This window comes from Bufo gargarizans, chromosome 1 (genome assembly GCF_014858855.1).
Source record: "Bufo gargarizans isolate SCDJY-AF-19 chromosome 1, ASM1485885v1, whole genome shotgun sequence".
Lineage (NCBI taxonomy): Eukaryota > Metazoa > Chordata > Amphibia > Anura > Bufonidae > Bufo > Bufo gargarizans.
Window position 1 is genome coordinate 352,034,920 of NC_058080.1, and position 13,288 is coordinate 352,048,207.

General features: G+C 44.2%; 1 protein-coding gene across 3 annotated transcripts in view; it reads right to left on the reverse strand.

Annotated features, from left to right (window-relative positions):
- Nucleotides 1-75: 75 nt before the first annotated feature.
- Nucleotides 76-13,288, reverse strand: part of LOC122919628 (protein mono-ADP-ribosyltransferase PARP14-like) — a 185,419-nt gene continuing 172,206 nt past the window's right edge. For all 3 annotated transcript variants that reach the window (XM_044268765.1, XM_044268781.1, XM_044268773.1), the window contains one exon: nt 76-3,185. The gene's annotated coding sequence lies outside the window, so the exon portion shown is untranslated. The remainder of the gene's footprint in view (nt 3,186-13,288) is intronic.

Genomic DNA, 13,288 nt, shown 5'->3' on the forward strand with positions numbered 1-13,288 from the left:
TCTGGGTTCAGCTCTGAACCTGGACAACCCCTTTAAGCAGTATATAAGTACATCAGGGAACATCTCTCCCCCCCCCCCCCCCCCCCCCCAGGCTTGTGGCATTGCTCTGTTGGCTAGAATACAAAAATAAGAAAAGAGATGACATGTGGCATCTGCACCTTGTGCATTATTTTACAAACTTTGGTATGCAAACATCTAGGTGCCAGCGCCATATTGTAATGGCTTCACATTAACATCAGTACAGCATACGTCATATGTGATACATCAGGGAGGAGGGTTCTCTTGCATAGGGTAAAACCTTCATGCTTTGGTTCCATCTTGAGGGAATAAGGCATTGTCTTAGAGCTGGAGGATATGGGGGCCATCTTAGTTGGTCAAGAATGATATCCACATCTCTATCAAAACTTATTTCCAGTCTGCTGCTTCTTGAAATGCTATGGTCCTGCATGCCTGATGTATTCAAACAGGGGTGCACAAGTTTGAGTGCCCCAGCAGTCAGACTCTTTTAACCTATCCTGTTAGAGAATATTCCCACAGCCATTTTGTCTCATGGGTCCCTCTTTTGTCAGCTGAACTGACGAGATCCCGTTCACTGACTGCCATCTGTGTGACCTAGAAGTTCTATTTCCTTTACCAGAGTTGGAGCCAGTCTGAATCGAATCCCCTCCGTGCTGGAGAAGTGCTGTCATGAGCGTAGGAAATTCTACAACTGTTTAACATATCACACAGTTTGATAAATGTACGGATGTCATGTGCCACCCTAGAGCCTGTACAGGAGATACTGCAGTGGTCTTTTTAATGAATTGGTTTTATGACTTGTCATGTCTCGTAATAAAATTTTGGTGCATTTTGCTTAGTAAAATCCCTTTCCACATGTTTAATATGCATATTTCTGCTCACAAGTTCTGGATGTCATAAACAGCTGAGTGGTAGCAGCAGGGTGGAAGAGTTTTTACATTAAAAAAAAGTTTTTTTTTATATAGAATTGGGATTTTAATAGTATCTGTCATGTTTTTCCTGACATAGTTAATAAGGTTAGAAAAAAAGAAAAACACACAGGCCCATCAAGTCCAACCGGCAGTGTTGATCCAGAAGAAGGCAAAACAACTCCGAAAATTAGCTCATATTAGGAAGAAAAATCCTTCACCATAGCTGGACTGGGAGTTGTATATTATAGAAAATAACTGGCACCCACCATATAGGGAGGGGACTCAGCTCCTGAGCCTGCTCAATACTATCCCTGCCCACCTGTGGCATTCATGAACATCATGGTGAGCAAATGAGTTAAAGGGCATCTCTGTCACTATGTCAAACAGTCGATAGCTGTCCATCCATCACTTGTCGGTGTCTGTTTCTATATCTTCCATCAGTCTGCGTTGCACCCAGAGGCTTCCCTCTTTGTCTTCAATGCCACACCTCCACCGCTGTAATGGGCAGGCCGGAATTCCCTGAAGTCTTGCGGGATTGCATTTTGTACATGTGCAGTAAAGGGATAGAGACCACTGGGCAGATGGGCAATCTCCATCCTTTAACTGTGCATGTACAGGGACCACCTGACCTGTTCACAGCTGTGGGAGTGTGGCATAGAAGACAGGTAGGAGAGCTTCTGGGTGCAACAGCACTGCCCTCATCGTGCCTAGGGGGTCATTTGCATGTTATAAAAAAAAAAAAAAAAAATCTGAGAATTGACACAGGACAGGAAGTCTGTTTCTTCTCTGTTCATTCCTATGAGACTGATATTGAGGCTCCCATAGGAATACATAGACAAACTGACTTCCTCTCCACACAGTCTGATTGCTGGTCACATGACACAGGTGAGAAGCATTCAGGAGGTATAACTCACAAATACAGTCACTGATGAGAAGATCACATTATGTACCCTTCTAACAGGTCAGAGAACAACAATTTTGGCGGTAGTTCTTTAAGTTTGTCATGTTAGAGCTGAATTTGCCAGTACACCTTGACATGTGCTATACTAGAAGTTGTCATTATAGGTCAAGGCAATGTTGTAAAAGTGTTCCAAGACTACCATATGTTACCCAACACCACTTTTCTATACACTCCAGCAGCCTCCATTTGGGTACCAGGTGTATTCTTGTGGCCATTGTCACAAATTGCATACATTTCTGGGTTTTATTGTTCATGATTAGCTGCATTTTTGCTTATACATCACGCAACAAGAACCAATAGTTGTAGCACTCCTGGACCCTATCCTAACACACAGTGGAGGTTGCCGAATAGGGCCAAATATTAAGAGGTACAGTTAGATCATGGGCCACTATGTTCTTGCATTTTTGTCAGACTTGCCCTTTCATACAAGGTAAACGTCAACCCTCCACTGTCTATAGGTAATTGCCTCCGACAAAAGTAGAGCGATACATACTGAATGTAAGGGCCCACACTGGTAGACCGTTCTTGCATTTTGAGCTGTAACGCTTAGTATTTTGCCCTATTGTCATATATTTGGTGACCTCCACTGTGACTGTATTAGGAAAGGGTTTAGGAGCACAGTAACTATTTTTACTTGTCTATATAGTCTTAGCTTCATTACATTTTCACTTGTATGTTAATTCATTTATATATTTTAATTGGGCACTATTGGCCTCCTGAGTTTTCTGTGTATATACTGTATTGGGGAGTATCACCAAATAATTATAACTATGGTTATATAGCTCAGCAGGGCTGTGAAGTCAGTAAGCCAAAGTTGACTCATGCATTTTTATCAAATCCTAACTCCTTCATAAATGGCCAATAATTTAGTAACAAATTTGCTGTAAAATGGTGACATCAGGCTACATAGATGGAATATCAAGGAGTTGGTGCAGGCAGTACACATTGATGACCTATCCTAAGGATAGGTCATCAATATCTGATGGGTGGGGGTCCCATTTATCAGCTGTTTGACGAGGAGGCAGTGCTACATTCTCTTCAAGATTACACTGTGCATCATCTCGGAAGTCCTGATGGTGCAGTGTTCTTAGTGCTTGTATTCACTTGAGAAAAAAAAGAAGAAATTAGATTCTGAGGTAATTCTGTGTATGTATAAAAAGGTTATCACTGGAGATTATATGGCTGGTCCGACAATAATGAGTCTTCAAATTCCACTATTCAAATATATTATCTGTTAAATAAGGCAGCAATATGGTGAGGGTTTGTCCTGCAGTCGGTATACACTTTCAACGTACCTGTAAAAAGAAACACTTTATATGTAAAATAATTGATACAGCCAAATAATTACTTTTGATATAGTAAATTCTTATCACATTAGAGCTATGACTGATAAACCCAGCTTGTTTATGAATACCATGGTTGGCATGTAATACCACATTGCTCCTGCAGAAGAAATAAATATATGGCTGACCACAATTTTCACAGGCAACAACCACTTACCCTAACAATGAGCTAGTGATATTTTCACAAAACAGATTTTGTTAGTATCAAAATCCACAGAAACTGCAGTGGTTTCTGCCACGGTTTTTCACTTCAAATGGTACGGTACTGCTCTCGGTTTAGCACCATTGAATGTTGCCAAACTGTCAGCAGGCTCCTGCCGTGTTTTTCTGAGGTGTCGGTGCAATAACTGCACAAAGGTTCAACATGCACATCCTTAGTGCGGTCTGGAAAAAACATACATGAAAAATCAGCGGCACCGATTTTGAAACGGTTTTTAGAGCTGAATATGCGCTGAAAACCATAAGTGAGGCTGGGTTCACATCACCATTATGCATTCTGTTATTGTTTTCCATTATAACATGGTTATAATAGAAACCTTTAGGAGGCAAAAATATGTTTGTGTGCATGAGCCCATTACGCTTTTTTTTTTTTTTTGCAGCCCGCCAGCGGAACCATTCACTTCAATGGGGCTGCAAAATAACCAGAAATGACTGTGCATTCCATGTCTGCATGACCGTGCCGCAAAAAAATAAGACAAGGATAGGACTATTCTGTTAGGGGAGGATTGCACTCGGCCAGTATTCATGTTTTGCGGATCTGCAATTAACATTCGTGAGCATGAGCCCTAAGAGTGTGAGCTCTTAAAAACAAACCTTAGTAGTGGCAGTGTTCAGGTATTACTGGGGAATATTAATTAATTATTTAGATAGATCATAACTCCAGTGAGAGTATCATGACACCATCTTCACTACTCGCAAAAAGTTAGGGATATTTGGCTTCGAGGTCAAATTTTAGGATGAACCTAAAATTGACTCTAACTTTTACATGTGAACTTAATGTGACCGTATCTACTTTTGAATGCACATGTCCAACTGTTCAATGTTTCAGAACTTTTTGCACAACTTGCTGTTCTCTAACAAGTAGCTTAACTGCAAAATTCACAACAGGCGTTTGATCCAAGAATCGGCCAATACATTTCCTGGTTCAATTAGAATTGGTATTTAAACAGTTCTCCTCATCATGCTGTTCACATTGAGACCAAGGCGACACCTAACAATTTATCAACACTACCTCGTCATTGCAAGGCTTCAAGCATTATGTTCTCAGACGGAAGTGGCCATCAGCGGGTTGCAACAGAGAGACTGGAAGAGTCACAGAAAGGCATAGAAGGGGATGTACTTTGGTCACATCCCACACTGATGACCGCTTAATTCTGAACAATGCCCTGCGGAACCGGATGAAGAGGCACCCAAGTGTCATGTCAGACCATTCAAAAAGATTAACATCAGTGTGGTCTGTGTGCTAGATGGCCTGAAAGGGTACCTGACCACACCACCAGGCACAGGCGTCGACGTCTTGCATTAGCCAGGGAGAATTTACGTTGGACGAGGGACCAGTGGGCTCCAGTGCTGTTCACTGATGAGTCGATTCATGCTGAGCAGAAATGATGAACGTTCATCAGCTTTCCTCTGGTGTAGTCGAGAAGTCATGGTCAATCCAGGCCTTGTTCATTTTTATAACCGGTCAGCATTTTCAACTGACAGGCGGATACGCTTATCTGTTATAATGCGACCAGCCGCACTAAACACCCACTCAGACAAAACACCGGCGGCAGGGCAGGCCAGCACCTCCAAGGCGTAGAGCGCCAGTTCATGCCACGTGTCCAGCTTGGACACTTAGTAGTTGTAAGGCACTGAGAGATCATTGAGGATGCTGAAACAGTCTACTATGTACTCCTTCACCATCTTCCAAAATGTTTCCCTCCCTGTGACCCTAGGCGCATCAGGGTGAGGGTGCTGGCGGGGTGTCATGAAACTGTACCAGGCTTGGTCAGCTTCCCAAAATTGCTTTACCCGCTACAAATGATCCCATTGCTACTGAAGCACACAGACACTTTGCGGATACAAAAGGCATTTAACCACTTCCTGTGGAAATCTAAAAGGCCCCGCATTGGATATGCAAAACTGACGATGCTGCAATGGGAGGGAGGGTTACAACTGCCAAATATTTGTCGTTATAACCTAGCGTCTCTGTTTCGCACGTAAGAGATTGGGTGTGGGGGACGGGACATCACTCGGCAATTCAGATAGAGCAGGAATTAGCCGGCTTGTGGAACCTGGAGGCCTTGCTACATATAAAATTGAGAGATGTTCCTGCATCAGCCAGACAATCTATTCTGTTAAAAGACACCATAATGGCGTGGAAGTCTGTTAGGAAGATATGAGCTCCCTTTCTATATATCGCCCGTGATGCCATTATGGACGCTGCCTTCCTTCCCGCAAGGTAGAGAGAACATGTTGTTTCGGGAATGGAGTAATAAAGGGATTACTAAACTTAGGGACTTGCTGGGAACCTGTGGCCAGGAATTGCTGACATGGGAACAGCTGAAAGAAAAATATGACTTGGCTGATGCACACCATCTCCCTTTCCAACAAATCAAAAGCTACTGTAAAGCTCAGTCAGGTTCGTTAGGTGACTCGGAAAAACTTAAGTGGTTTGCGGCTATACTGGGCAGAGATGGCAAATTTATGTCCCTCTCAGAGCTGTACCGAAAACTACATAACATACAAACAATAGGCTTAGTGAAAGGAGCTTTCAAAACATGGGAAAGGGAATTAAATAATCAAAACAATGAGGGAAGGTCTTGAACTAGTAAGGCGAGCGGTATACAATGAGCAATGGAGAGAGACACAACTAAGGATTATCCATAGGGCAACGTACGCCTTTAATTTGTCATATCGTGATGCCCCGGCCCATTACCTGCGACATTGCCCTAAATGCGACCTCTCAGGGGCTGGACTTTTACATGCCCTGTGGGAGTGCCCGAGGGTGCAACTGCTATGGCAACGGTCGGTAGAAGCGATGAAAGAGATTTGGGGAGAAACAGTAGGACTAACACCGCAACAGTGTATTTTTCATTACATACCTAAGAATCAGGAAGAAGAAAAAGGGACAGTAGTGGCGACAAGGGGGATACATATCTTATTGAGGTCAGTGAAAAAATCCCTTTTACGACACTGGCTGCAAACAGAAATACCGTCATGGGAAGAGGTGGTTGGTACTATGAAGAATGTGTTATATCAAGAATAACTGGAGATAGACCAGGATAAGGAAGGGTTGATCGGGAAATACACCAAGAAGTGGATGGAATTCATTGAGAAGCAATTGTCCACTTGTGAAATCAAAGAACTTATGGCCCCTTTCAAGTTGACTAAATGGTACTTGGAGGCACAATTGGCGAATAGATTGGGGAAGTTGTCAGTATAGAGTAATACAGGATAGGTCTAAGCTGAAGACAGGATGTAGTATACGACAGAAAGGAGAAGAGATTACCACAGACTCAGACTAGTGTTCACGGTGTTGGGCAAAGTTGGGGGAGAGGGGTTTTGGGGGGGAGCAACAAATTGAAAAATTGTGAATTGAGAAACATTAAGGATACCCTGTTATATTGTTATAAGCTGATATTTGCTGGGAAAACACTAACTTTGTATGTCGTTATATGCTTATAATATATCAACTATAGTTGGAATTTTACTTACGTAATTATACTTTCTTCGAGTCCGAAGGCAGCACAGAAGGGATATTTCCCATCCCAGTCACTCTATCATAGGACCGCCCACCTAGAAAAAAAAATCTAACAATCAAACAATTAACACAATTGACAACACCCTAGGTACTCTATATAACACGCCAAGGCACTGCATCCATTGTGTAATAACGTAGACCAACTCATGCAAGTAAAATTTATTGGGAGGGTTAGTGTGCTGCCTTCGGACTCGAAGAAAGTATAATTACGTAAGTAAAATTCCAACTTTCTTCTTCGTCCTACAGCAGCACAGAAGGGATATAACATAGAAATTAAAGGGGGGGGGGGGAGCTTTGTTTTACTGCTGACAAAACTGCTGTGCTGAAGGCTGAGTTCTCGGGTCCATTGCTGAGCCTGTAGTGATGAACAAACTTAGAGGATGAAGTCCAGGAAGCTGCATTGCAGATGTCTAGGAGATCAACTTGCTGTCTTTCAGCCCAAGATGTAGAGGTTGCCCTCGTGGAGTGGGCCCTTAACGGCCGAGGCGGTTCTTTACCATCTAAGATATAGGACTCCGAGATGGTTGTTTTAATCCAACGACCCAGAGTGTCTTTTGAGGCTTTCATACCCTTCCTCGGACCAGAGAATAAAATGAACAAATTTTCTTCCTTTCGGAAATCTCTCAGCCTTTCAAGATAGCAAATTAATGCTCTACGAATGTCCAGAGTATGGAGTCTTCTTTCCTCATCTGACTTAGGGTCAGGGTAGAATACTGGAAGAACAGATTCTCTATTGATGTTAGTTGAAGACGCAACTTTTGGTCTAAATGAAGGCATGGTTCTTAGTCTGACACCATTCGGCAAAATTTTCAAATATGGCTCTCTGGAGGACAAAGCCTGCAATTCCCCTAGCCTCTTTGCGCAAGTGATGGCAATGAGAAAAAGGATCTTGTAGGATAACCAGCTAAGATCCACTTCGGCAATAGGTTCAAAGGGAGGACCTGTAAGTCTATTTAGAACCAGTGATAATTCCCAGATGGGCATAGGCGGTCTCACAGAAGGCCTCAACTTCTTCAATGCTCTGAAATATCTAGCTATTAAAGCGTCACCTGCATATTGTCCATCTGTCCAAGCATTAATGGCTGTCATGTGGACTCTTAATGTATTAGGCTTTAGGCCTTTTTCGTGCCCTTCTTGCAGGAATTGCAAAATGGAGTTGGTAGAGACTAGTAACTCTTTTTCCCGCAACCAGGAAGAAAACTTTCTCCATAATCTGTTGTAAACTGCAATAGTAGACTGCTTTCTGGAGGACAGTAAAGTAGAAATGACCTCATCTGAAAGGCCCTTCTCTTTTAATCCTTCCCTTTCAGGTGCTACACGGTTAAATGCAACTTGTTCAGTTGAGGATGGTAAAGGTCTTCCTGTAGAAGAAGATCCGGGTAAAGAGGCAAAGTCCAGTGATCGTTTTTCGAAAGTTGAGATACGGCAGAAAACCAAGCCCTGCGGGGCCAATATGGAGCTATTAGAATTGCTTCCGGTGCTTCTAAGAGGAGTTTCGGTATGGTCTGAGGTAACATTGGTATGGGAGGAAACAGGTAGACAAACTTGTGGCTCCAATTCAGAGAGAAGGCATCCAGACAGTCGGGTCTGTCTGCTCTCCTGAGAGAACAAAACTTCAGGGCTTTCTTGTTCTTTCTCGTTGCAAACAGATCCCATTCTGGACGACCCCATTTCTCCACTATCTGGGCGAAATATTTCGGGTTCAATTCCCATTCTCCTGGGCACACCTTCTGTCGACTGAGTCGATCTGCTCTGATATTCTCGGAGCCCTTGATGTGAACTGCCACTAGGCTGTGTAGGACTGGCTCTGCCCAAGACATTATTTTGTCGCAAATGGACTGTAGAGAGAGACAACGCGTTCCCCCTTGTTTGTTTACATAATATGCCGCTGTTGCGTTGTCCATCTGCAGGAGAACTGATCTGTGGTAGAGATGAGGTTCGAAATGCTGCAGGGCTAGTTGAATGGCTTTCAATTCCCTGAAGTTTGAGGATCGCCTCATTGTGGTTGAAGGCCATTCCCCTTGAATCCACCGATCTCCCATGTGCGCACCCCAACCTTTGCGGGAAGCATCTGTGGTTATCACTACTCTTTGAATGACTCGGAAATCTTTTCCTTTTTCCAGATTTTCTTCTCTTGTCCACCAAAGCAGCCCTCTGCGTGTTGCACATGATATCTTCATCATAGTGGTCAGTGATTTGGGATTCTTGTCCCAACAGTGAAGAATCTCTCTTTGCAGGTCTCTCATATGAGCCTTCGCCCATGGCACCGCCTCTATAGCAGCTGTCAATAACCCAAGGGTACTCATCGCCAAACGGATGGATATCTTCGTTGTAGAGATCAACAACTGAATTCTGCGAATGATCTGAGCCATTTTGAGAGGAGGAAGAAATACCTTCATTACTTCTGAGTCTAATAAAAGACCCAGGAACTGGATTCTCGTAGTGGGGACCAGCTGCGACTTCTTTTGGTTGACAATGAACCCGACTTGCTGAAGTAGATTCAGAGCAGTGTGAAGATCCGATCTCAGAACCTCCTCGGAAGCTGCAATAAGCAACCAGTCGTCCAGATATGGCACTATCCTTAGACCTTGAACCCTCAGAGCTGCAATAAGGACGACCACCACCTTCGTAAAGATACGAGGTGCCGGAGATAGCCCGAAGGGAAGGGCCCTGAACTGATAGTGCCAAATCTGACCTAGAGTCTTGACTGCAACCCTGAGAAATCGCCTCGATTCTTTGTGGATGGGTATATGAAGGTATGCATCTTTTAGATCTATAGATGCCATCACCTCCCCAGGTTGCAGGATGCTCAGGACAGATCTTATGTTGTCCATCTTGAATTTTATCTTCCTTAAATGGTTGTTTAGAAACCTTAAATCTATGATGAGGCGCCACCTGCCGTCTGGTTTTGGAACGGGGAACACTCTTGAATAGACCCCTGAATACACCTCCTCTTCTGGAACTCTCTCCAGAACATTCATCTGTAGGAACTCCCGAAGAAGGGGCATGATTCTTGGATCCTCCGTGTTGTTTAACAGGAACCTTTCCCTTGGAAGATGAACGAATTCGAGTGAATAACCGTTCTTGATGATATTCCGAACCCAGCTGTCTGAAGTGACACTCTCCCATTTCATATAAAAGCTTCTTAACCTTGCGCCTACAGTGAGGGCAGGCTTAACGTCAGAATTTTGAATTGGAGGCAGGGGCTTCAGAGGGTTTCTTCTTTCCCTTGTCCTGGTAGCGGGGGCGAAACTTCTTCCCTTGCTCCTGTCTATTACAACCCTGAAAAGAAAATCTTCCTCTCTGCGTACGAAATCTGGTAGATTTGGGCCTGAAAGTTTGCGGAAAGGCTAAAGCCTTCTCTTTTTTTTATTTTCTTCCAGGATCTTATCCAACTGGGATCCTATTAACTTTCCCGGTTTAAATGGGAGAGCGCAAAAGTTGGATTTAGAGGAAGCATCACCCGTCCAAGGTTTTAACCAAATCGATCTTCTTGTGGAATTCGCTAAAGCCATGTTCTTGGCTGAGATCTTTATGACATCAAGCGGAAAATCACAAAGGAATTCCGCAGCCGTCTTAAGGGTCGATACTTGATCCAGCAGTTCATGCCTTGGTACCCCCGCTTGGATGTCTCTGGTTAGTTCGCTGAGCCAGACTCTTAACGCTCTTGCCACAGGCACTGAGGACATAGCTGCCTTCTGTAGAGAAGCCAGGTTGCAATGAGATCTCTTTAGGAAAGTGTCAGCTTTCCGATCCATAGGATCCTTTAATAGAGAAGAATTGTCTGATGGAAAAAATTATCTTTTGGACAGACGTGCAATGGCTGGATCAACTTTTGATGGTAATTCCCATTCCTCTGATGCGGCCGGGTCTAACTTGTATAGAGACTTGAAGCGAGGTCCTAAGTCCAGGCGTTTATCAGGTCTTTTCCATTCCCTTTCCATTATGGTCTTTAGAACCGGATGAGCAGGGAGGACTCTGGATTTCTTCTTAGGGAAGTAATACAGGTTACCCTTATCCTGTACCAAATCTTCTTCATCATTAGTTTCCAGACAACGCTTTACGCGTCTGAGTTTTTCTGCTGAATCCTTTTTCAATAGAAAAAATTCTTCACTACCTGAATCTGAATCCGAGGATAGGTCAGATTGAGATACAATAGCTGATGATTGAGACATGTCATCTGAATGATGATGATGATGATGATGGCTTCTTTCCTTTTTACTGCCAGAAGTAGACGCCAAATTCTGCATATTTTCTCTGAACCAGGAAAAATTATTTTTTTTGCTTCTTCTGCTAACGGGTCCTGTGGGGTACAATCCAAACAGATATTGGATGTCGCTTCTGGTGATAAAGGCTGTAGACAAGTGATGCATAGCTTAGATCTTGCGGGCTGCGGATCAGGGGTGCGTAACTTCTCTGCACAGATATCACAGATGTCAACATGTAAATCATCTGGAAGCGGCAATCTACAACCTGCACAAACACGGTGCTTTGTCTTTTTAGGGCTCTTCCGGCTCGACATCTAAGAAAAGAATAGATTTATTAGATGTACAAATATAGAGCATAAGGGAGACAGACAGGGCAGCAGAACCCTTTGGAAATACCTTCAGAGACTCAGAACTCGGCTGCCCCGCACAGCAGGAATGTGCACACAGCTTCTGAGTCTCTAAATAGGAACCAGAGTTTAAAATTGCCGCCCAAAACACGCCCCCAATGTGATGACATCACAGGACCTAGAGAAAGGTAATTAACCCTTTCTGAACTTACCCGGGATAACACCATCAGACCAGAGCCAGGCATCGCCAGCAGACAGCCTAATACTTACCCGGCTGCAAACGTCTGTACACCGGGAACCAGGTCAGCCAGGCAAACGCACTGGACACAGACCGGCGACCTGCTACAGGTATTACCAGGCAAACGCACTGGTAGGCAACAGCCACAATACGCTATAGCAGGTCTGGGCTAGGAAACCACTAGCCAGACCGACGGAGCCTGAACAACGCAAGGCTCAAGTCCTTTCCAGGTGGGCAGCAAGGTGAGAATCACCTGCCAGAGTAAGGACTAGAAAAAAGTGCCTTGGTGTGTTATATAGAGTACCTAGGGTGTTGTCAATTGTGTTAATTGTTTGATTGTTAGATTTTTTTTCTAGGTGGGCGGTCCTATGATAGAGTGACTGGGACGGGAAATATCCCTTCTGTGCTGCTGTAGGACGAAGAAGAAATGAAAGATTCTCAATTCAATAAAGAGAATTAAAAAAAAGAAACTGTCCCAGGCTTTGGAGAGTGTTGATCTGCCTCATTTGGAACGGTTATGTGTTCCCCTTGTCTCCCCTCCTCGGTTGGCCAAGGAACTACGGACTCTGCCATCAGCGTTGTCAGATGAAAAGTTTTGGAGCAATTTTTCAACAAGGATCTTCTAGTATTGCACCGTTTTGCTCAGCCTCTCCACCAGAGGAATGAGAGATTAGAAGTTCTCTTTGTAGGGTCGAGAAGGGTGAACACCCAGTAATCAGTGTTGTCTACAATGCGTATAACGTGCGGGTCGCGGGAAAGACAGCCTAACATGAAGTCAGCCATGTGTGCCAGAGTACCAACATGCAAAACTTTGCTGTCGTCATCAGGAGGATCACTCTCAATCTCCTCATCCCCTTTCTACCACCAACGCTGAACAGATGGAATTAAACTTCCATGGGTACTACCCTCTGTAGCGGAGGCAACCGTCTCCTGCTCCTCCTCATCATCATCCAATTTGCACTGAGAAGACGAACTAAGGTATTCCCCCATTTCCACTTCTTCCACATGCAAAGCGTCCTCCTTAATTGTGAGCAGCGAGCGTTTGAGTAGACACATAAGTGGAATGGTTACAATGATAATAGAGTTATCGCCGCTCACCATCTGTGTTGATTCCTCAAAGTTTCTTAAAACCTAACAGAGGTCAGACATTCATGCCCACTCCTCGCTTGTGAATAGTGGAAGCTGACCGGAAAGGCGACAACCATGTTACAGCTGGTATTCCACTACTGCCCTCTGCTGCTCACAAAGCCTGGCCAACATGTGGAACATGGAGTTCCAGCGCGTGCTCACATCGCACAACAGCCGGTGAGCTGTCAATTTCAAGTGCTGCAGCGTTGACAGACCGGCTGAAGCTGTTGATGACTTGCGAAAATGTGCACACGTGGCGAACCTTCACCAGTAGCTCAGGCAAATTGGGGTAGGTTTTGAGAAACCGCCGAACCACAAGGTTGAACAAGTGTCCTAGGCATGGCATGTGTCTGAGCTTGCCGATCTCCAAAGCCGCCCCCAAGTTATGG